Below are 21,973 nucleotides of genomic sequence, written 5' to 3'. Positions count from 1 at the left end.
TCAGGAATGGGATTCTTGAGAGCTCTCCTACAGAGCTTCTTCAGGAACCTTCCACCTTGTGAGGACACAAGGAGGAATCCACCCAGAAGAGAGGGCTCTCGCTCAACCAGGCTGGTCCCCGATCTCGAGCTTCCAGCAGTAAGTTTCTGTTGTTTATGAGCCTCCCAGTCAGGGGTCCTTGCTTCTAACAGCCTGAACGGACGAAGACAAACACCTTGTAAGAATGCAGAGCGATTGCAGCCGGAATACATCTCTGGCAGGCATGAAAACGGTCCTTCCGGCCGCTCCGGGAAAACGACTGGCCATCTTTTATAGTCGCACATCAATTGTATGACCCAGCAATTTTACTCTAGACGTTTACCCAAGAAAAATGCTATGTCTGCAGAAGACCTGTATACAGATGTACAGAGCAGTTCTATTCATACACATCAAAAACTAGCAACAACCCAAATATCCTTCAGCTGATGAAGAAATATCTCTCCAGTGAGATGCTATTAAGCTATCAAAGGGAATCAGCTACTGATATACGCAATAGCATGAATAAGTCGCAAATCACATTATGCTAATTGGAAGAAGCCAGACACAAAAGGCTACACAAGGTATGATTTCACGTATATGTTACTCGGAGAAAAAACAACACGATGGGGACAGAAATAAGCTGAGTGGACAGGAGCAGGAGCAGGGGAGAGGAGGAGAGAGTCCCTTTGACTACAAAGGGACACTAGGGAACTTTCTAGAGTGATGGAAATATTCTATCCCTGGGCTGTGGCGGTGGTTACAGGATTCTAAACCTTTGTCGAAATGCACCGCATTGGCATCCCCAAGCAGGATAAATGTTACTCTTTGGTTTTTGTTTTGTTTTATTTTTAAGATTTTATTTATTTATTTGATAGAGATCACAAGTAGGCAGAGAGGCAGGCAGAGAGAGAAGGGGGGTAAGCAGGCTGCCTGCTTAGTAGAGAGCCCGATGAGGGGCTCGATCCCAGGACCCTGAGATCATGACCTAGGCTGAAGGCAGAGGCTTAACCCGCTGAGCCACCCAGGCGCCCCAAATTGTAAATTAATTCTCGATAAACCTGACTTTGAATAAAAAGGATGAAAGAATTCAAATCCTACTCTCCCCGCCCCCAATAACAACATGTTAAAGTGCTAATGGAGATGAAAATAACAACATTGGCACAATTATTACAATAGTGGAAATTTATGCTGTAGCCCATGCATTTAATAGCGAGCATCATAGGCCTGTATTCTTCAGAGCACAAAGCTGCTGAAATTGGATAATCTTTCCCTTATCTTGTTTCTATCATGAAAAAAAAAAAAAAGGCTTTCATTTTCCAAAACTTCTTTTTCTTCCTGGAATAAGATAATATTTTATTTCTTTGTATTCTGTTTCAATCCACAAAGGAATAGAGGCAGCTTACACGAATGCTTTCAATAAACTAGAGGTCATAAATAAAAAACTGGGGCCAAAGAAAATATGCATCTCATGAGAAAGTCGAGAACAGCAAGGAAGCTGGGGCGTGGGTATGTAGGTCATGAGCCTCCCCCCACAGAGTCATGTAGCCACGAGTTTCCCAATGGCCATAAGAGATGGGGGCGGGGGGTGGGAAAATTAATTAGCCAAATAATTTATTGGCCACAGGAGCAGAAACCCTTGAGTCCCACCATGGAAGAAAATGTTATCAAGACCAAACACTGAAGGTATCCCAGCAGCTTCCTCCTTTTCTAACTGGCTCTGGTCTGGGAGAAAGGTAACGCAGCTAGTTAACCCACCTGGAAAAAAACATAGTTTCAGATGAACTTCTCCAGCTCTGGGGCCTGCCTCTGGGTCACCCCATTGCCATTCAGGTGGCTTCCTTCCCTCTGGCCTCTTCCTTCCCTCGCTCCTACAAGAGAAGTAGCATGGGATGTCGTTTTTGGAACATCGGTGAGGTCCAGAGCTGACATCCAAGAAAGAATTCTTGAGATGTCTTTGGTGTGAAAAACATGATTTTATTAAAGCACCGGGACAGAAGCCGTGGGCAGAAAGAGCGGCTGCTCAGCGGTTGTGGGCGAATGGCTGATTCTATACTTGGGAGTCAGGGTAGGTAAGGAAAAAGGGAGGTGTCCAAAAGGACTTTCATATGCTGAAGAAGATTTGAGTGATACAGGAGTCCTTGCTATTGTCAAGCTAAGGTCATTTTCCCCTCTAGTAAGGCAGTGACATTAAGATAATTGGGAGCTTGCTGGGGGAATGATACACTCTGCCCTGCCTTAAGTATTTGTCAATGGGCTTCAGGTTATAATGACATTTTATTTTGTTTACTTTCCCTTCTGCCTCTGTTTCCCATAGCACTCCTGGAAAGGGAGGGTGATGTTAGGGCTCCAGGAAATTGAGTTATGGGTCTCTGGAAGCTAGGCTATTGATCAGAATGCTTTTTCCTGGTAAATCATGAAGACATTGGTAAACAGATGGAGGCTCATGTCTTGCAGGACAGTGATCTCTATCAGTTACCCATTTGTTTTTGCCTTCCCTTAGTTTTAGGGCAGCGAGGCATACCTGAGGGGTGTCCTACAGATCCCACCTGGGAGTGGAGAGGTTGGGGAAGCCGCGGGGAGTCAGCCTGTGCTTTGTCCTCAGCTCGCCTTCCACTCCTCATCAGCACAGACTCCAGAAAGATCCCTAGCAAAGAAGCGACTGAGTTCTGGGTCTCAGTCCTCGTCTGGACACTGACTGGTTGGCCATGGATTTGTGCCTTGGTCTTCATCTGTATAATGGGCAGACCTGATTTAGAAGCCCCACACAAATGTTATGAGAATTTGTTAACAGCTAGGAAAATATTTCATAAACTGTGTGACCAATGACTCCTGTTATGGGTTAAATTGTGTCCCCTAAAACAATGTTGAAGTCCTAACTGGCTATATCTGTGAATGTCACCTCATAGGCAATAAGGTCTTTGCAGACGGTCAAGGTAAGCTGAGCTCCTTAGAATAGGCAAAAATCTCCTGTGATAGATGTCCTTATAAGGAGAAATTTAGACACACAAGTGGGAGATGGTGTGAGGCTGCAGGAGAATGCCACCTACAAGGCGAGGATGCCCAAAGCTACCAGAAGCTAGGAGACAGGAGAACTGACCAGATTCTCCCTCACAGCCCATAGAGGGAACTGACCCTAACAACACCTTGATCTTGGACTTCTAGCCTCCAGAACCCTGAGACTTGAAATTTCTGTTATTGAAGCCTCCCAGTTTATGGTATTTTTTTTTACAGCAGCCTGAGGACATTACTATGGTTGTGATGAGGGAGCGGAAGGCTAGCTGAGGACAAAGCACGAAGGGATACCCTGTACCTCCTCTCCCCACTTCTGGGCGGGACCTGTGTGACATTCTTCCAGGGATCTCACAACCATCTTAATGTTAGTACATTGCTAGAGGGGAAAACAACCTTACCTTGACAATGGCAAGGCCTCCATTATCTAAATACCTAAGTAACAAACGGGCCCTCTGAAACTCCCTGAATGGAGGAAAGGCACTGAAGTCTCAGCTCTCACTCCCCCAAATGGAATCTCTGGCTCCCTCTTACAGGCTAAACTGCTAAGAAGAAGCCCCCTCCATGCCTTCCTCTGACTTGTGGTGACATAGGACTTGTCTCCCTTGGGTATAGAAGAGGCTTTGTTCCTTTGGTCACTTTCTCCAAAGACCTTGTGGCCATCCCTTGCTCTTCGGATAGTGGGACCGGAGCCCAGACATCTCCTGTGTCTCACACAGTACGTGATCTGTGCAGGTGGGCATCCCCGCAGGGTCTCTGTCAAGCAATCAGGAGTCAATCTCGGTCAGTCTCATTCATCTGTTGCTGGACTCCTGAAGACTGAACCCCTGGGCGGGGGGGGGAATGGAGGCAACCTGCCCTGCCCACCCACACCTCCCACACCAGCTCTCATTCTGGTTAGATCTGGTGTACTCGTTTTCTATGGCTGCTGTCACAAATGACGAGAAACTTGGTAGAAGTTAGTCTCCCACGCTTCTGCAGTCCCAAAGTCCAACATGAGTTTCATTGAGATAAAATCAAAATGTCAACGGGTTTGCACTTCCTCTGGGGACTCTAAGGGAGAATCTGGTTTTTGCTTCTTCCAGCTACAGAAGGCTGATGCCTTTCTTGGCTTCCGGCTGCTTGTCCCAGTCTTCTAGGCAAGCATCTTCAAATCCTACTTCATGGTCACATCGTCTTCTCCTCTTTGTCCTCAAATTTCCCTCTGCTGCTCTTTTGTAAGGAAATATTCCATTGTATTTAAAGCCCACCTGGATAATCCAGGATCCTGTCCCCAGCTCAAGATCCTTAATCCTATCACTTCTTCTGTCATACAATGTAAAGTTTTAGGGATCAGGTCTTGGATGTCTTTGGGGTAGGGTTGTGTTTTGGCATACCATTCCTGGCTTTGATTCTGTAACCCATCCTGGCCATGCCCACTTTGGTAAATGCAGTTGATGTATCAGAATCCATGAGCTCTATGGGATCCATCATGTTCAAGGTTGAGGTAGAGGTGGGTGGTCCTTGATGAAGCTATAGGGCAGGTAATCGAAAAGAACAAAATCAAGGAGGTACTGGGCTTGTCTGGCAGGTAAGATAAGGTCAAAGATTTGCTCAAAGCCCAGCATTCACAGTCCAGAGAGAAAGAAGTTCAATTCTGTACCTTCATCTGTGCCTATGCAAGAGCCTATAGTAGTTTCCAGAACCATAGAAACAACATTGCCCACAGCCCTATGGCAACTTCCTTCTGTTTTGCACTAAATTACCTTTCCTAGAGCAGACAAAAAAATTGGTTGTCTACTCAATGTTTATTTCCTCCTTTCTTTCCTTCTCAACAGAGCCCAGATTTGCTTTAGGGACTCCCCTCCCCCATGCCAGATCGTGGGCTTTTGGGAGGTAACCGCTGTACTTCAAGCTGTGGAGACTGGGTTCTGGAGGCAGATCAGGTTGAGTCAGGTTACCACACCAGTGAATGCTGGTCATGAGCATATGGCAGATTACTGGTCCGCTGGGACAGGAAGGAGTATTTCCTATAGAAATTTGCAAAAATGGTTTCCTTGCTCTTCTGAAGAGACACGAAGAAGCCATGGCCTCCTTTCTTCTCTGAACAAGGTTGTGACTCGTCATGCCTGGAAGTGTTTTACCATTTAATGGGCATTTGGAGAACCAATGTAAGAACAAATTTCACCTACCGAAAGTGACAGAGTGGAGGGCAGAGAAATATGGGTCTTTAATTAGATAACTGAGCTACCAAATCAGCCAACCCCAAGAAAGCTACCTCACTTCCAGAGTTCTTATGAGGTGAGATATAAATTGCTTTATCATTTAATTTGAATGGGAGCCCAAAGTATCCTAAGTCATCTCCTGTCCAAGATCTGATAGTGCTTAGCCAAACCCACTTTTCTTTCAGAAATAGAGGAATGGTCAGAGTTATACAGAGAAATTTATATTGGATTTTGAATCAGGGTCCATTTTTATGTAACAAATTAGAGAAAATTGCATTTACCAAAACTCCTCTTAGAAAGAGATCATTGTCTTAGTGGGGAAAAATGGATTGATAAGTATTTGAGGTCACAGCAGAGAATGCAAAGCCTTTGAGCTTGGGCAGAACAGAGGAGAGGGTATTGTTTGTGTCTGGGAGGGTATCAAAGTGATAGAATAAGAAGGAAAGTGGAGGGAAGGGAGTGAGGAGATGGCTGAAAGAGCAGAGCCATATGTGGTCACACCTCTTGCTCGACAGTCCCCACATCTCCCCACTCTGGTACAGTGTCCAAAGCCACGAAATGTGGACCACTTGTAGAAACCAGTGACAGAGCTGACTGTGGTCTCTAGGGATTATAGGCTGAAATACAGCAGGCAGGAAAGCAGGTGAATGAAGACAGAAAGTATCACAAGTAATTCCCCATGAGTTTCCCCCAGATCACGAAGACACATTTGGTTCTCTAGGTCAGTCTTCTGCATGGCAGCCTCAGCAATAAGGAGCCCAAGGTTATGTCAAGGGTCCCGTGACTAGTTATGGTGCCATTCCTAATACCTGTGTCTCTCCCACAAACCACACTGGGCGATCTCGCCCAACCACTCCCAAATTTTGGAGCTCCAGGCCCGCGGTGGACTTTGCTTTGAGTGCTGCAATCTTTGCTTTGAGGGCGGGGCTCCCCAATCCCTTTGGGGAAAGCATAGCCTTGGACACCTCATCCTTCCAACAGGACTTTACTCTTTCCACCTTGCTTGTATCCTTTTTCTTTATTGCATGCATGGCATCGCCGGTCCTAGACTTTTCAGCATTTTCGGGGTTTGACTCCAGCCTTTCCATGGGAAATGCTTTCCTAGCAGAATTCCCCACCATGGGCATTCAGACCTGCCATTTGCATAAGTAAGCAGTCGTTTGTACAGATGAAATGAGCAGTTACATATGTGCAGATAGGTCCTAATAGGTACCGTATGCTTTAATTACCCATTTTCCCAGCCCCCTGGACTGATTGGTTATTAATGCAACAGATGGAGCAATTTAGCACTAGCAAACTCCCCAAATGCCACCCTTCCCTCTTCTTCCCAGACCCACGGGCTTCTCCTGGCACCCTCCACTTCTTTGTCGCAGCAGAATCAATGCCACTGAGCAGTATCCAACACATGCCCTTAGTTCCGCTGACAGTTCAATTGCATTTTTTTTAAATGAGGGCGCCACTCAGCAAACCCAGCAGGCTTTCACTGTCAAAAAGATTCTCAACTGAAGAAAGCTGGGTTTTTCAACTGCATCCTGGGTAAAAGCTGGCCTGTTTGGACTTCTTTTGGCTGGAAGTCTTCAAAGTATCTGAAGGTCAGGGCTACGGATGCCTGAGGTTTGCTGAGATGACCCAGAGTTCCGCCAAGATCCCGGGGTCCTTTGGGGGCCATCTTGGACAGACTGATGACGGTCGGCACACTCCCGTCAGACCAACAAAGACTCGGAACCCCTCAGAGGTGGAGGCAAACAGGAAATCATTCAGGCCCGCAGGTCGCATGCTGATTTCCTTGACACCCTGAGAGTCCCAGAGATACCTGTGAGTGAGGAGAAGCCTGAGTGGTAGAGAACCTGCCCTTTGTGACCCTGCATTAACTAGACCTGCTCTGTTTTTAGTTGGCGCACTTTATCATTTATTGGGTTTATTCGTATGGCTAGAAAATCCCACCACCAAAGTCAGTTGGAAAACCCAACAGGTTATTGGTTTCAGACTTGGCTCTCTAAAATCTCTTCAGGTTCTTGATGGGATGGGGGGCAGGAGAGGTGGTTGAACGGAAGCTATTTTTAAGTATTTTACAAAGCTTAATAGCACTTCTCCATTCACTGACTGCTCCCTGAAATGTCAGGCAGCGATCTCATCCACCCCCAGCTCCAACCACCACCTTCACAGCCGTGACTCACAGGCTCCTGCTTCCAGCACAGACCCCTTTTCCAGAATCCGGGTCTGAATCCAAGGTTGTCCATACTGCCTCTCCTCTCGCCACTCTCGAGGCATTCCAACTCAGCTGTCTTTTCCCTGTTACTCATGGGTCCCCGCCCCCCAACCACAGATTCTTTTCGGACATTCTCCTCTCTGCACAAGGCAATTTCCTCTATTGAGCTGCATACAACAGAACCCTACAAATCCCTCTTAGCAACACTCTCTCCTTTTCTTTGCGTATCTGGCTGATCATCAGGTGCTGTCAATTGCCCGTCTGAACATCTTCATAAACTATTTACTCCTTCCAACCCTTTGGACTTCACCCTACTCCAAAAATCACTCAAAGAAGCAAAGTTTCTTACCTGCTCTCCACTTCCATCAATGTTTTCACATCTTACGATGAAGAACACAGTCCTTCCCAGGGCCCAAGGCCTTACAAGGCCAGGCCCCAGCCTCATCTGTCACCACATGGCCCCTTGCTGCTGCGTTCCAGTCGCTCTGCCTTTTTATCAGTTCCCTGTACACATCAGGCTCCCTTCCACCACAGGGCTTTTGCACATGCTCTTCCCTCTGCCTGGAATAGTTTTCTCTCCCTTTTCTGTCTAAGCCCTCTTCCTCAGGTCTCTGGTTTCTAGCCCCTCTTGATTTGTGTGTCCCTCCTGTGCCACACTTGTGGCAATATGGTTTATGGGCTATTAGATAAATCCCTAACTCTGCTCCATCTCTCACTGGGCTCGAACTCTCTGCTTTCTGAGGGTGTCACCTGGCCTCCGCAGCCTCCGTGGGTCTGGGCTTCTCTAGCACTGAGGCACTCCCCGCTACAGCAGGCACCACAGAGGACGTGAGGGAGGAACGTGGCCAGCTTAGATGCGGAGACCCCAGCAACTGCAGCCCGGGCTTTTCAGATGTGGCGACAGTGCTAGGTAGTCACTGAGGCAGCAGCCTCTGGGACAGAAGCCAAGTGGCCCTGTCCAGAGGCAGGTGGGCCTTGTCGGGATGCTTCCTGTGAGGGTTAATTTTACGTGTCAAGTTGACTAGGCTAAGAGATGCTCAGACAGTCAACAAAACATTGTTTCTCGGTGTGTCTGTGAAGTTGTTTCAGGAAGACATTAGCGTCTGAGTTGGTAATGAAGGAGATGGCCCTCACCAGTGTGCATGGGTTATCATCCCGTTTACTGAGGGTCTGAATAGAAGAAAAAGATGGAGGGAGGGCAAATTTGCTCTCGGCCTGAGCTTCGTCATCCATCTCCCCCTGCCCTCAGACATCAGTGCTCTGGGCTCTCAGACCTTCAGACACAGACTGGGACTCCACCACTGGCTTCCCGGGGCCTCCAGCTTGCAGGTCATAGAACTTCTCAGCCTCCATAACTGTGTGAGCCAGCTTCTCACAGAAAATCTCCTTCTACCTATGTCTACCCTATTGGTTCTGATTCTCTGGGAAACCCTGAAAGACACACTTCATATCATATAATTATTCTCTTCTTAGCTCTGATATAATGGCAGGCATGGGGAAGGGCACGGACTTTACGGTGAAGTTTGGACTCCCGGCTGCCACGTCATCGAAGGTCTGAGACTCCTCCTTCATCTGCAGAATGGGGACAACTGTGGTAAGACCATCATTCAAGCTCTTGGGGGGAGCAGTAGGCAGGCAGGAATGCATGGGCAATTCTAGAAGGTTGCGGGGAGCGGTTTAATGCCGCTACTGCATAAACGATGAAATAATCTTGAAACCCATGCCGTCATTAAAAAGTACACATGACGTGTACATTCTAGTTCATCGTGTATCATGTCTTTTTAATCATTGAAAATTTCCCTGGACATAATTTTAAAAAAATGTTTTAAGAAGAGCTTTATCCTGCAAATGTATATATCCATCCTCTAAAACACCACCAGAATCCCCTGATGGTTGGCTGAGCATCGCAGTTTAAAAAGCACAGCTCAGGACAAGAGACAATGACAGAAACAACTACTATTGATTGAATTCACATTAGGTGTTTCATTTGTATTTTCTCATTTGACTATTTCAAAGGCATCATGATGTAGGAATTACTTCCCCTATTCTGCAGATGAGAACATCAAGGCTCAGGGAGATTAAATGCCCAACCCAACCAACAATGAGAATTTGAATCCAGTTCATCGTATGCGAAGGTCAGATTTTTACCCACCAGGCTGTGTGGCTTCCTGATGCTTATGGAGCACCTGGCCCGGTGCCTGGCCACAGCAGGGACTGAGACCGTTCCCACTGTGGCCACCCTGTGGCACACGGTAGTCAGCCAGCTTCCCCAGGACCAGGAAAGCCATGCCCTCTGGACAGGTGAGCAGGGCTGTTACTAGGCAGAGATATGACTAGATAATTTTGCCTCTCACTCATCAGTAGAGCTTTAAATCTCTCTCTTTCTCTCTGCCTCCCCCTGGATCAGTTAGCTGTGAATCTGCCAATTATTCCCCAAAGCTATCAAGCTGTTACCATTGAACGGGGAGCCAGGGAACATTATGGCCGGTCTCTACTCTGCATTTCCCGGATCAAGAGCTCTGAAGACAGAGGGGGCTGCAGCCAAGTCAGAAGCTGTTTTGCCCATCAAGGATGCACTCATGGCCTTGGGAATTTAAATAGCCCCTTTTGGGGCGCCTGGGTGGCTCAGTGGGTTAAAGCCTCTACTTTCAGTTCAGGTCATGATCCCAGGGTCTGCTTCCCTTCCTCTCTCTGCCTGCCTCTCTGCCTACTTGTGATCTCTGCCTGTCAAATAAATAAAATCTTTAAAAAAAATAAAATAAATAACCCCTTTAAAGGGAAATGTTATGGAAGTTCTGTCTCCAAGGGGAAAAGAATAAAATAAATAAAATTGAGTTTCTGAGTGGAAAAATACTAAACCCAAAGACTCTGCTATTCTTCTGTTAAGTTGTAAAGATTAGAGTCTGAATGTGGTGATAATGACTTTTTTATATACTCTCTCCTTAAGCAATCTCTCAATTATAACCACCTTGTGTGTGATGATAGTTGTCCACGGTCATGTCCATCCGTCCATCCATCTACACAACCACTTGTCAACAGAAGGCAAGTGTGTCAAGCAGTACCCATTCTTTGACTTCCACCAACAAGACAGTGAGGACAGTGCTACACTGCTCCCAGCTCTGGCCTCATTGAGGACACCCTGAGAAAGAACAAAGCCACCTCAGCCTGTGAACAACCCTGAAGTTGTCACCTCTCCCTCTCCCACGCCCAGCTCACTCCTCCAACAGCATGGGTAGTGGCTGCACCACCTAGAGTGAGTGGGTCTGGTTTGGACACAAGTAAAAACCCCGAGAAGTTCTACACATACCACATCTCTGCTAATGTGGCGAAACTCCTCGTTCTAACCTGGTGAGGAAGGAAGGTAGAATTGGATGATCGTGATTTTGCAACCCCCAAGGAAAGAAGGAATTTCGACATTAGTAATGAGAAGACATTAACTTCAGGAAAAGAGACAGTTGGATCTGAGCTGCTTCCTAAACACGGTTCTGCATACACAGTGGGGCTCCTGGAGCAGCAGTCCAGGCCTGTGAAGCTTCGGGAGCCAACCACCAACGGACAGGAAATACAGAGGACAGGGCAACTTACTAAATGTCACCAAAGGAATGCAATTAGCAAAGTCCAGACTGTGGGAAACTTAAGAGACCAAATGACCCCGTTCCTTCAGCAACTACAAATTGCACAATGACGTAAAAAGAATCTACAGTTTAAAAAGAGTCTTAGGAGACACGCTAACTGATCACAGAGTGGATTTTATTTGGATCCTGATTCAAACAAATAAACTTAAAAAATATATAAAACAACTAGGAAGTACAAACACTGACTAGATAATTAATGATATGAAGATATTATTGTTGACTGCTCTCGGCTATGACAACGGTATTGCGATTTTATTATAAAAGAGGAGTTTTGTCCTAGAAACAGAGTAGGGTGGTGGTTGCCAGGGGATGGGGGAGGGGGAAATGGGAAAATATTGGTCAAAGTGTACAGAGTTTCAGTTATGCAGAGTTAGTAAGTTCTAGAGATCTAATGTATACTTGAAATTGCTAAGAGGATAGATTTTAAATCTTCTCACCACACACACACACACACACACACACACACACACACACGGTGGACATGTAAAAGCAGTAGCTATGCTAAGTACCTGGGTTGTAGCAATCATTCACTGTATATCAAAATATCAAATTGTGTAGCTTTTACACTCTCAAGTTTTATGTCAGTAATATCTCAATAAAGCTGTTAAAATAGGAGTTTTTGCTTTCCGAGATACACACTGAAATATTTGCTGATGAAATGATAGGACATTTGGGATTCACTTCAAAACCTCCAGGGTGGGGCGCCTAGATGGCTCAGTCAGTTAAGTGTCCGCCTTTGGCTCAGGTCCTGATCCCAGAGTCCTGAGATCAAGTCCTGCATCCGGCTTCTTGCTCAGTGGGGAGCCTGCTTCTCCCTCTCTCTCTGCCTGCCACTTCCCTGCTTGCGATCTCTCTCTCTCTCTCTGATAAATAAATAAACAAACAAAATCTTTAAGAAAATAAAACAAAATCATCCGAGGTACAATTGGAAAGGGGTGTAGATGGACAAAAGGTTGTTCATGACTGACGGTTGTCAGAGTTGGATATGTTGGAGTGGGACACACTGTTCTCTCTCTAGTTATTCATGCGTACTTGAAACAGACCGTAATTTTTTAAAACTGTGAAAAATAATGCCTTCAGCAAGAACCATTAACAAATACTTTGTCCGGCACCTGCCATGTGTTGTGCACTAGCGTAGGTGATTGAGATACATCAACAGCAAAACAAGATTCCTGCCTTCCTGGAGCTCACATTCCGTGGGAGGTTGGGGGCGGGGGAAGAGGGACTATGAATTTGATTATGTTTAAAACCATCAGAGAAACTGTGAACAGACTAAGCTGGGTTACGAGTTAGAGAGGGAGCGGTTGTCACTTTGAACCGAGTGGCAGGGGCACCTGTGTGAAGACCCTGCCGGAGATGAGGGAGTGAGCCCCCGGCGGCCAGGAGGAAGGGGGTGCCTGGGATAGGTGACGGCCAAAGCGAAGGCGGGAGGCAGGCGTGTTCTGCTATGTTTGACCAACAGCAGGGAGACCAGTGTGGCTGGAGTGCAGTGAGTTTGAAAAGGTATAGACCAGAGAGGCAGGGGGAGCAGGCGAAGATGGAATAAGGCCCGTGTAAGGACTTGGTTTTTACCCTGGAAGGGTGGCAGTAATGCAGAGCTCTGAGCAGAAGAGGGGTGCAATGGCACGACCTTTAGAGTCCCCTTGGCTGCTCTGCTGAGAATAGACTGTAGGGGTCAGAGGTGGTGGCAGCAAGCTCCGTTAGGAGGCTCCTAGCATAGAGCAATGGTGGCTCAGACCAGGGTGATGGCAGTGGAGGTGGACACGAATGCTTGGATATTGGATATTTGAAAGCAGAACTGCCAGGAACGCATGCACAGTGAAAGAAAGGAGTCCAGGGGGACTCCACGGTTTATAGCCCGAGCCGCTCGATGGATGAAGGTGCGCATCATGACATCTCAGCCAAGGGAGTTGACACAGACCTTGTGTTTCTCTTTCACATCCAGCAAGTCCAGAATAAGCCATCCAGGGCCGGCAGGGTGGCTGCACTTTGGTCTTGGACGCAAACTATTTCCAGCTTTCTTCTGTACCAACCCCCAGGAACTGTGCTCAGCCTCATGGTCTGAGATGAAATTCAAGCCATCAGGTCCATATTCCAAATAGCAGGATGTGGAAGGAGAGAAAGGGGGGCAAATGGGTCATCAATGTTTTGAAAATATTTTCCAGAAACTGCCATACAACTCCTTTGCTTCCATCCCACTGTCTGGAAGTTAGCCCCACTCCACATCTACCTCCTGAGATGCTAGGAATATAGCCTCTACTCCAGATATCCAACCAAAGACTGGAGGTTTTATCCCTGAAGAAGAGGGAGAGAACAGATACTAAGGTAAGCATGCAGATTCTGCCACACCATCCATCTCGTTGCCCAGAGTGGAACCTCAGTCCTTCCTAGGGGTTCTTCCTCAAGTACTGTCAATACTATGTCCTCATTAGAATAGCCTGCTGCTCATCAGCCCAGGCTTTGAGGTCAAAGAAACCCAAATTTAAATCCCTGTTTTGCCCCTTAACAGCTATGAGACTTTACACTTCTACTCTGTGATCTTTTGCATAAACTTTTCCCAGACTTAAAATGCCCCTTATCCTTACTCGTCAGGTAGTGTACTCCTAGTCATGCCTCAAAACCCAATCCCAATGGCCCCACTTTAGGGAAGCCTTCCTTGACTTTGTCAGAGTGCCATGAATCCACTTTCCTTACTTACTGGGATAGTTATGTGCCAGTGACTGAAGTTTGGGAAAACTACGTTATCTCATTTAACCTTTATGATAACCTTGCTCTCCTCCATTTTATAAAGGCAGATAGTGAAGCCCAGAGAGGTAAAAGGCAGAGTTTACACTTGACTTCAGAGACCCTGATCTTTCTGTTAGTCCCCAGTCCTAGGATGCACACCCTCTGTGTCGAGACCCTGGTTGTGCAGACCCATTCCCCGGGAACCAGAGGATGGCAGCAATCTCCCCTCCCCGCCCCCCAGCAGTGGGCTGAAGATCCCCTGCCTGCTGCGGAGTGAGACTGTACCTCATTCTTCCCTACATACTAGGTCTAATTCATTTCTGTGTGCCCAGCACACAATTAGCATTCAGAAAATGTTTCTTATATCTCAACTGTTTCCAAATATTTAAATGTCCGCATGTGTAAGAATTAAATAAATGGTAGCTATTGCTATCATTGTAATTACTGTTATTATTACAAGCATTTTGCTGTCATGGGTACAAAATTTATGTGGTTGCCTGACTCTCCATCCATATGTTTGTAAAACAAGTCAGCAGAGTGAAAATTCACCAAAGAAAACCCAAACAGAGAAAGGTCTTTGGAAAGTGGCCACCATAAGGAGCGGTGTTTTTAGGGGGGCTGGCCACCCTGCCACAGCTAAGCGGGCCTTCATCTCTCGGCACACGGAGCCTGCAGCATAACCCAGGCACGTTTGATAAAACTTCTGTCTTCTTTCCAAAGCCTTAAATCAAAAAGAAATTTGCTTGCAGCATCAACTCTGAGTCTTAAAAAAAGCAGCGCATTAGCATCAACAATGGGATTAATTAGGCTTCCCTGGAAACTGTTCAAACAAAGGATTGTGCAGTTCCCTGAGAAGGTCAGGCTTTTCGTTCTTTTCTGCAGCGGGCCCACTCTGTGAGGGCCCGCTGTTCTGGGGTCTCGTGCCATCCCCATAACTGGTTCCCTGGCTTTCTCATGGAGGTAGCCTGTGCCCTAGGACCGGGGGAGGGGCTAATGGAAAGATCCAGGTGTCTGAGGTCTAACATAAGCTGTGCCTTTCACCTCTGAGGGCTTCATTGTCCTGCTCTGTAAAATGGGTGTGATATTCTCCACAGAGGACGAGGGCTGCCATCAAAGTTGAAAGAAGCCGTATGGTTTCCCCAAACCTCAGTCATTAGCTCGCAGCTGTCCCAATCTTGCCAACATGCTGTACCTCTTTCGATGCTAATGACCGAATATTTCCTTTTAATCAATGTATTTTAGGAGGAAAGACTATAGTCTTACTTTAAATAGAAACAAAAACAAAAACAAAAACAGGATTTTTAAATTACACAGCCCAAAACGGTTAAAGAAAATTTTTTTTTAATTCACATACCTCCAAAAATTACCGTATTAACCAGCAGGATATTATTTGAGCCGAGCTTTGGGAAAGACGGTAATATTTGCTGTGGGAGAGGAAAATCCCCGGGGGGCACAGATGGGTGAGTCTTTGTATAGTTTGACAATTCTCCTTCCTGTCTCCTTCCTCAGCCTACGTCCTCCCACCAGAGTCTCCCCACTGGCTCTGGGCAGAGCTGTTTCCTCACCAACTTAGAAGTTCCTACTGCCTGAGAAGCTGATGTTTGTGTAGCCTGCAAGGGTGATGTGGAGAGGGACACATCCTCTCCTGCCTGGATCCCGAAACATCATGGGAGTCACCCGAACCGCCATCCCAGATTTGTTTCGGACATGCTCACCCTGTCCCGTGACTCAAAGTGTCCCCTGAGGGGAGCCAACTGATCTCTTTTTCCCAGTGTTATTCCAAGTGTTTCAAGTGAACTAGAGTACCTTTTCCTTTGAAATTCCTATATTTGGCCTACTGGAATGCTATTTTGTTTTTCAAAGAATGTATCATCAAATTTGAGCTTTTTTCATTGCACATGAAAGGAAAATCCTTGCTCGATGTATTTAAGTGAATAATAGGAATTTATTGGCTCACACAGCTAAATAGTCTGGAGGCTTCAGGCCCAGCTTGATCCAGGGCCAAAATTATGTGACTAGAATAAACTTCTCTGTCCATTTATTAGCTCTGTTTTCTTCAATGTGGCTTCCTTCTCTGCAAGCTGTACCAGTGTGGTCATAAATAACAAATGTGAGTTCCCAGGGCTCAGGCAACCAAATACAAAGCCAACAGAAATATGTGAGCCTCACTGAGGGAGGCAGTCTTCTCAGCAAATCCTGGAATCTGTTCTGATTGGAAATTTTAGGGTACATGCTGATGCCCAACTCAAGCAATTCCCATCACAAGGGGTCATACCACTTTGATTACTCAGTCCCCGGTCAGTCAACTCCTGTAGAGAGACACAGGCTGAATGTAGTGCTGGAGGTGGCCCACCAGAGGGAAACTGGAGCATGGCTACAAGCAGAGTGAAGGGATGTGGGGCAGAAACCACACATATTCAGGCCTATCAGTATTATGTTCAACTTCTTCAAATAGAAAAGCAAAAAAAAAAAAAAAAAAAAAAAGTCTTTAAAAAGAAATACAGATCTCTCACATAAAAGAAATATGGGGGTGGGTAGTGCGAAGCTGGTGTGATGTCATTAAGAACTTGCATGGAGCTTCTAATCTCCCTGTGATATCCTGGTCCTAGCTGGATGCTGGAGGTATCAGCTGTTATCCCAAGTCGGCAGAAAGAGGAAGCAGATAGAGTGTGGGGGAAAGCGGAGGCAAACGGGCTCCCTCCCAGCCAAGTTAACCACCACTCACATCGCAACAAGCATACCTAGTTCCGAGGTAGGGAAGAAAGGCGGCGTGAGAAAATTCTCACTTCTTCCAAGAAGTGGGATGAATTAGACCCACCCACCTCTGTCCAGCCCTGAGTGGGGACTCTATAAATGTCTGTGGATGACAGCCGTGGCGATGGCACGTCTCAGGCAGAAGGAACGATGCCCTGGGTGTTATCTGAATGCAAATGGACGCACACACTCGTAGACTCTACTGAGCCATGAATTCAGAAATCAGAAATGGTGCATCAGAAAGGATCCACTAGTTTCCGACCAAGCTCAGCTCTCCCTGGCAGGACAACATGTCATGGCCAACAAGCATCTGGGAAGCATCTGGGAAGCACAGCGCCTTCAAAAGTGATGATTCCCCAGCCAGCCAGCCAGCACGTAGCCCCACAACTGCTCTTCTTAGCCTGTGCTAAAACTGAGATCGTACTGACACTGTGGCCACTCGAATTTGTCCTCCATGTGTGTGTCTGCATGGCTCAGTGTTTCTAGGTGTTTCTACTTTGGATGTCTTTCGGTGGTGCCTGCCCTGTGAACGGTTCCCATGGCCTTCCCAGGGGCCCTCAGGAACTACCCTGCCTGGCATCTGGAAGCCCTCGCTTTCAATGGATTTCAATTCTGATAGGACTTCTAAAGCTGGGCTGCAGATTTTATCTTTTCTCATTTTTCCAGAACAATGAAACAGCTGAGTCAGTGTGGAGCTGTACAAAATCCATCCCCTACATCGTATTTCTCCAGACCCCAACAATTCCTGTCTTTTGTCCTTTGTTCCCCACCTTGTCCACAGGGTGAACTCTTTCCATGTTCAAAAACCAGCTCTTCAAATGTAGCCCCCACCGGGTCTAATCCTGTGTTCTGATCTACCAGACGTCTCCAGTGAAACCCAGCTATCTACCTGTTCTGGTTCTGGGGCTTTCTCCAAGCTCTGCCATCTTTGACCTTGAATCTTATTTCTCTCTTCCAGTTCCTGCCCTGTGGCCTTGACTCAAATCCCCGCCTCTGCCTGGTGCCCTGGCTGGAGGACTGCCCCAGGTCCCAGGACACCATGCCTGCCCCAGGCTCTGCCTCCCCATGGTGTCCAGGGGTGCGGGTGGGAGTGGGAGATCAGCTTCTTTTAAGGGATTTTACCTATTACTGGAAGACGAAGGCCTGCCCAAGATTTTGACCTGATACAAATAAAAGACAATCATGCTTTCAAAGTGACTTACAGTTCCCACATTTCATAGGGGCAAATGCCCAGGGTAGATGACTGTTTTATTTAGAAAAATTCATTCTGGCCTTTTGGGGTTTAAGGCAAAGAAGCTCAGAGAATTGCGGGAAGCCCAGAAGTAGGTTACATTTCTCTACATAATCAAGTCAGAAGAATGAGGAGCTTTCCCTGGGCAACCAGGAGGCAGGGAAGAAGGGTCTGGGAGAAAGAAGGCCTAAGCACAGGGGAGCAGGCTGGCCATGGGGAGAAAACGGCCCCAGGAGAGACTCAGTGCAGGTAGAAGGTTTGAGAGCAGGGATTGGAATAACTTGTTTCTTGCTCTGACTAAGGCCTTTGTGACGACTCCCTTGTCCCCAAACACATGGGTTTGAGACACATCTGTTAACACATCACAGCAGTATTGGAGGGGCTGGAGGTGGGAAGGAAGGGGCAGAGAGGGGCAGTAGCCTTGGGCAGACTGACTAATGGGGGTCACTAATTGTGTTGGGGGCATGAGAGGCATAAGGGACATTAAGAGAATGGAAACCATGAAGACAACCCTCGGGAATTCCCAGAGGAAGTCCTCAAAGTATGTGACGGGGACTCAGGCCAATTTCTTGGCCATTAAGTGTGACCTCAGAAGACCAGGGCCAGCAGAGTTCCTGGTTCTTAGTTGGAAATCTAGGAAGGGCAGCGGGGCCTAGCCCAACCTCTCTGGAAACCTCCACCTGCTCAGCCAGGTGGGGCTCAGAGGCTGTGTGCTCGCTGCCCACACTCAGGGTCCTGGCTGGTGGCTGGCTGCTTCCTCCACGAGGTAGAGAGAATGAGAAATCACTACTGGGACATCTCCAGACTCCAGGGGCTGTTTCTTACCCTGGTCTCTGACACTGCCAGCTCATGTCACCTAGATATGCAGAGGCAAGGAACTCCTGTGGGTGTAGCCGGCCCCTCCTGGAGAAAGTCTTCAGGGACTATAGAGGAGGGGGGAAAGCTGTGGGGTCAGGTGTGGATGCTTCCCTCCCTTCTCCACCTTGGGCACAGCCTGGGCACTCGCCTTACCTGTCTGGCATGGTTTTGTCATCCGAAAGCAGTTGGTGGGGATGCCTGCTCCGAGAGGATTGTAGGAGGAGATGTGGGTGGAGAGCTGATACAAGGCAGGTGCTTAAGGGAGGTCTGTGGGGCTCCAGAGGGGCTTTCTGGCCTTGGCAGGACCCCAGCCTGTGACAGGCAGGCAGCCCTGTGCCCAGCCCCCAGGAGCCAAAGCTGGCTAGAGCTGGGGATGATGTCAGAGCCCAGCCGGTAGACAGGCCCTGGTGCGGGGAATCCAGTGTCATCAGCAAAGCAGGCCATCCCCCAGGGTTGGGGGAAGCTGAAAATAAAAGCTCTGAGAACAAAGAACTCCCCCGCCACCACATCAGCCCAGACCCAGGCCTCCAGCTTTCCAGCCTGGCTCAGTGAGTGAAGTGGAGTTCTGGTAGACCCCCATACCTTCCATCTCAGGGACAAGCCTGACCTGCTGCTCCCAGCTCCCAAGAGCACGGCCTCAGTTCCCAGACAGGAGGCACTAACCCACCCCATCACTGAGGCTCCAGGCCAGCATCCACAAGCAGGGACTTGGGAATGAGGTGGGTCTGGGGCAATCTCTGACTCTGCCAGCCCCGTCCAGCTATGGGAACTTAAATAGACCCCTCCCCTCTCTCTGAGTCTCTGTTTATCAGAAAAAATGGAGATGCTGCCTAACAAGGCAGGAGAATTAAGTGCACTCCTGTTCCTCCCAAGGCAGCATGAAAGCCCTCCGGGATTCTGAGCTCATCCAGCCCCTGGCAGCTGTACGTGCCCAAACAAATAATGGGACGGCCTCAGTTACCCCCCAGAGAAGGCTAGCCTGGAGTGCTCTGCCCTCTGCCCTCTCACCAATCCTTGAGAACAGGGCATAGGGAGAGGAGCTGGTCCCCCTGAGAGCCCCTGAGTGGGCCTCGGGCCCTGAGGTGAGAGATGCTTGGTACCTCATTAATTTGCTCTGCTCTCTCAGCCAGATATGGGCATCCTGGACAGCAGATGGTTCCGGGGATGAGGTGGTAGGAGCTGAGGTTCAGGTTTAGGGCAGATTTTGTCTACATTGCCGAGTGCTTCAGAGGATGATGGTATTAGAGCGGGACATCCTGGCTCACCTCTGCCCTGACTGGCCATGTGCTCCTGCACCTCACCCATACTGACAGGCTGGAAAGGCAAGGAAAGTCTGCAGTGCATCCCAGAGTCACACAGTGACTGGCTCCTGGTGAGCCCTAAGAAAGCCACGAGTTCTTTTACCAGATAAACTTTATTAAGAAGAACAGAAAACCCACCCCAAACTGACTTAAAAACTACCAAAATGGAAACAAACAAACAAAAAAGGAATTTATTGGCCTTATATTAAAAAGTCTGGCATGAACAGCTTCAGGCACTACGTGATCCAGGAGCTCAAATACCCACAGGTTGCATTCCAGGGTGTCCGGCTCTTGGCTCCATGTCCCACAGTCTCTCCATCCCAGTAGCAAGTTGTGTCCAACAGCTCCTGTGCTCCCTGCTCATACCCTCTCATTTCTACAACCAGCAGGAAAGGTGGAAATGCTTCTTCTGGGGGCCATTAGCATAGCCCCTGGGTTTGCTCTGACCCAGTTTGATGGTGTTGGCCCAAGGCCTGTGCCCAATCCTTGAGTTCTGCCCGAGATGGCCTTGGGGATGGAATTTGCTGACTGCCCCAGGGGAGTTCCCCATCTGAGACTGAAAGTGAAGGCCCAGCAAACTGTATGGGGTCAGAACCGGCCCCCAAATTAGAACCAGGAGCTGCTACAGTAAGAAGGGAACATGGCTGTCAGACAGGCATACAATGACTCATTACTCCCCAAAGTTGGAGCCACCTAAATGTATTTGTCTTCCAGAGCCAGAGCCCTATGTGTCCTTGACATCAGGAAGGTTCTTCTGTCCCCCGAGAGACTTGACCTCATCCTGGAGTTGCAGGAGGCCTTTGTCCCCCTACCTCAGGCCCCTAATAGTCTTCACTCCCATTATCAACCAAGTACCCCACCACAGAGTGGAATGAAACAGGAGGAAGTCTGCTGTGTTCATCATGGAAATGGCCTCATTCTTGGGGGAGCCCGAACCGAGTCTGTCTTCGTAACCACAGAAATCCAATTATCTTCTCTCCAGAAAGGGTGCGTGTGGAGACCACTTTCTCTAATTAATTGGTTCTATTGCCTATGCTGGGCCTTTCAGGGGGCCTGAGATGAGAGTTCTGTCTAGGAGGCTGATCAGGGATGCGAGGCCAAGGTGGCCCAAGGCCTTCCATCAGCTGAGCTCGGGGAAGTACCAATCCCAGGTCAACTTTGTCAGCCCAACACCTGGGATCAGAAGGGAGTAACGATTGTAACACACACTGAGCGCTCAGGAAATGCCACGTGCCACAGGCTTTACGGCCAAGACCTCATTCAGTCTTCACAACACACCTAAAAAGAAAGTACTGTTTTCTTCCCCATTTTATAGATGAGGAAATAATAACCTCTGATCACCTTGCTAGTAAGCGGCAGGGCCAGGAGGCAGAGGCTGTTCTTTCTAATTCCAAAGCCTCGGAGCTTCCCCACATGCCATTCCAGCCCCATCCTAGGGCCTTGGTCCTTGCCAGCCAGCCAGCTCCTGATGCTCCTGGAAAGCCCAGCCGACAGCAGACTTCCCCCCACCGCATCTTCACTTGCTGGCGGTGGGAGAGGGTCTCGTGAGGACTGGAGAAACCAGTAGACGAAGGCAGTAGGGCCCTTTCACTGGGAACCCACAGACTTTCTAAAGCAGTGCTGACTCATCAGGGCCTTCAGACTGCCAGCTGTGTGGCCAGATTTGGCCCAGAGTTGTCCTAGTTCTCTCCATGTAATGTCAATGCTTCCCATGCTTGTTTGCTTCCTTTTTTTTTTTATTTGAATTACTGTATTTCTTTTCTCCCCACCCCCTTTTTCTCATTTTAGCATCCCTGAAGTCAGGATGCATGTTCAAGTCACTGTCAGGGAGGCATCAGCTGCCACACGTCGCTGCCAGCGCGTGTTCCCATCGCTGCTTGCAGAATGGGTGTTAGCAGCGTGCAAAAAAGTCCTGGAGGTGACAGGGCAGTAGGGAGAGAAGATGATCCTGTGTGGCTGAATGCAGGTTCCCACAATGCTGGCAGAGGAGCCACACAAAGCCGATTCCAAATGGGAGGAACTTCAGA

The 21,973-nt window shown here is 48.0% G+C and overlaps 2 long non-coding RNA genes across 2 annotated transcripts in view; one reads left to right on the top strand and one right to left on the bottom strand.

Annotated features, from left to right (window-relative positions):
• The window catches only part of LOC125100374 (uncharacterized), a 31,293-nt gene extending 20,372 nt beyond the window's left edge, over window positions 1–10,921 (bottom strand). The window contains exons 1-3 of the long non-coding RNA XR_007127520.1: window positions 10,879–10,921; window positions 10,748–10,785; window positions 1,774–1,886 (exon numbers count right to left, since the gene is read on the bottom strand). This is a non-coding gene — a long non-coding RNA (uncharacterized LOC125100374). The remainder of the gene's footprint in view (window positions 1–1,773; window positions 1,887–10,747; window positions 10,786–10,878) is intronic.
• LOC125100373 (uncharacterized) lies at window positions 23–15,783 on the top strand. The gene is made up of 4 exons (XR_007127519.1): window positions 23–138; window positions 8,914–9,034; window positions 13,241–13,400; window positions 15,312–15,783. It is a non-coding gene; the product is annotated as an uncharacterized LOC125100373 (long non-coding RNA).
• Window positions 15,784–21,973: the final 6,190 nt, after the last annotated feature.

The sequence above is a fragment of the Lutra lutra genome, chromosome 5 (genome assembly GCF_902655055.1).
Source record: "Lutra lutra chromosome 5, mLutLut1.2, whole genome shotgun sequence".
Taxonomy (NCBI): domain Eukaryota; kingdom Metazoa; phylum Chordata; class Mammalia; order Carnivora; family Mustelidae; genus Lutra; species Lutra lutra.
This window is presented reverse-complemented; position numbering and strand designations above follow the sequence as displayed.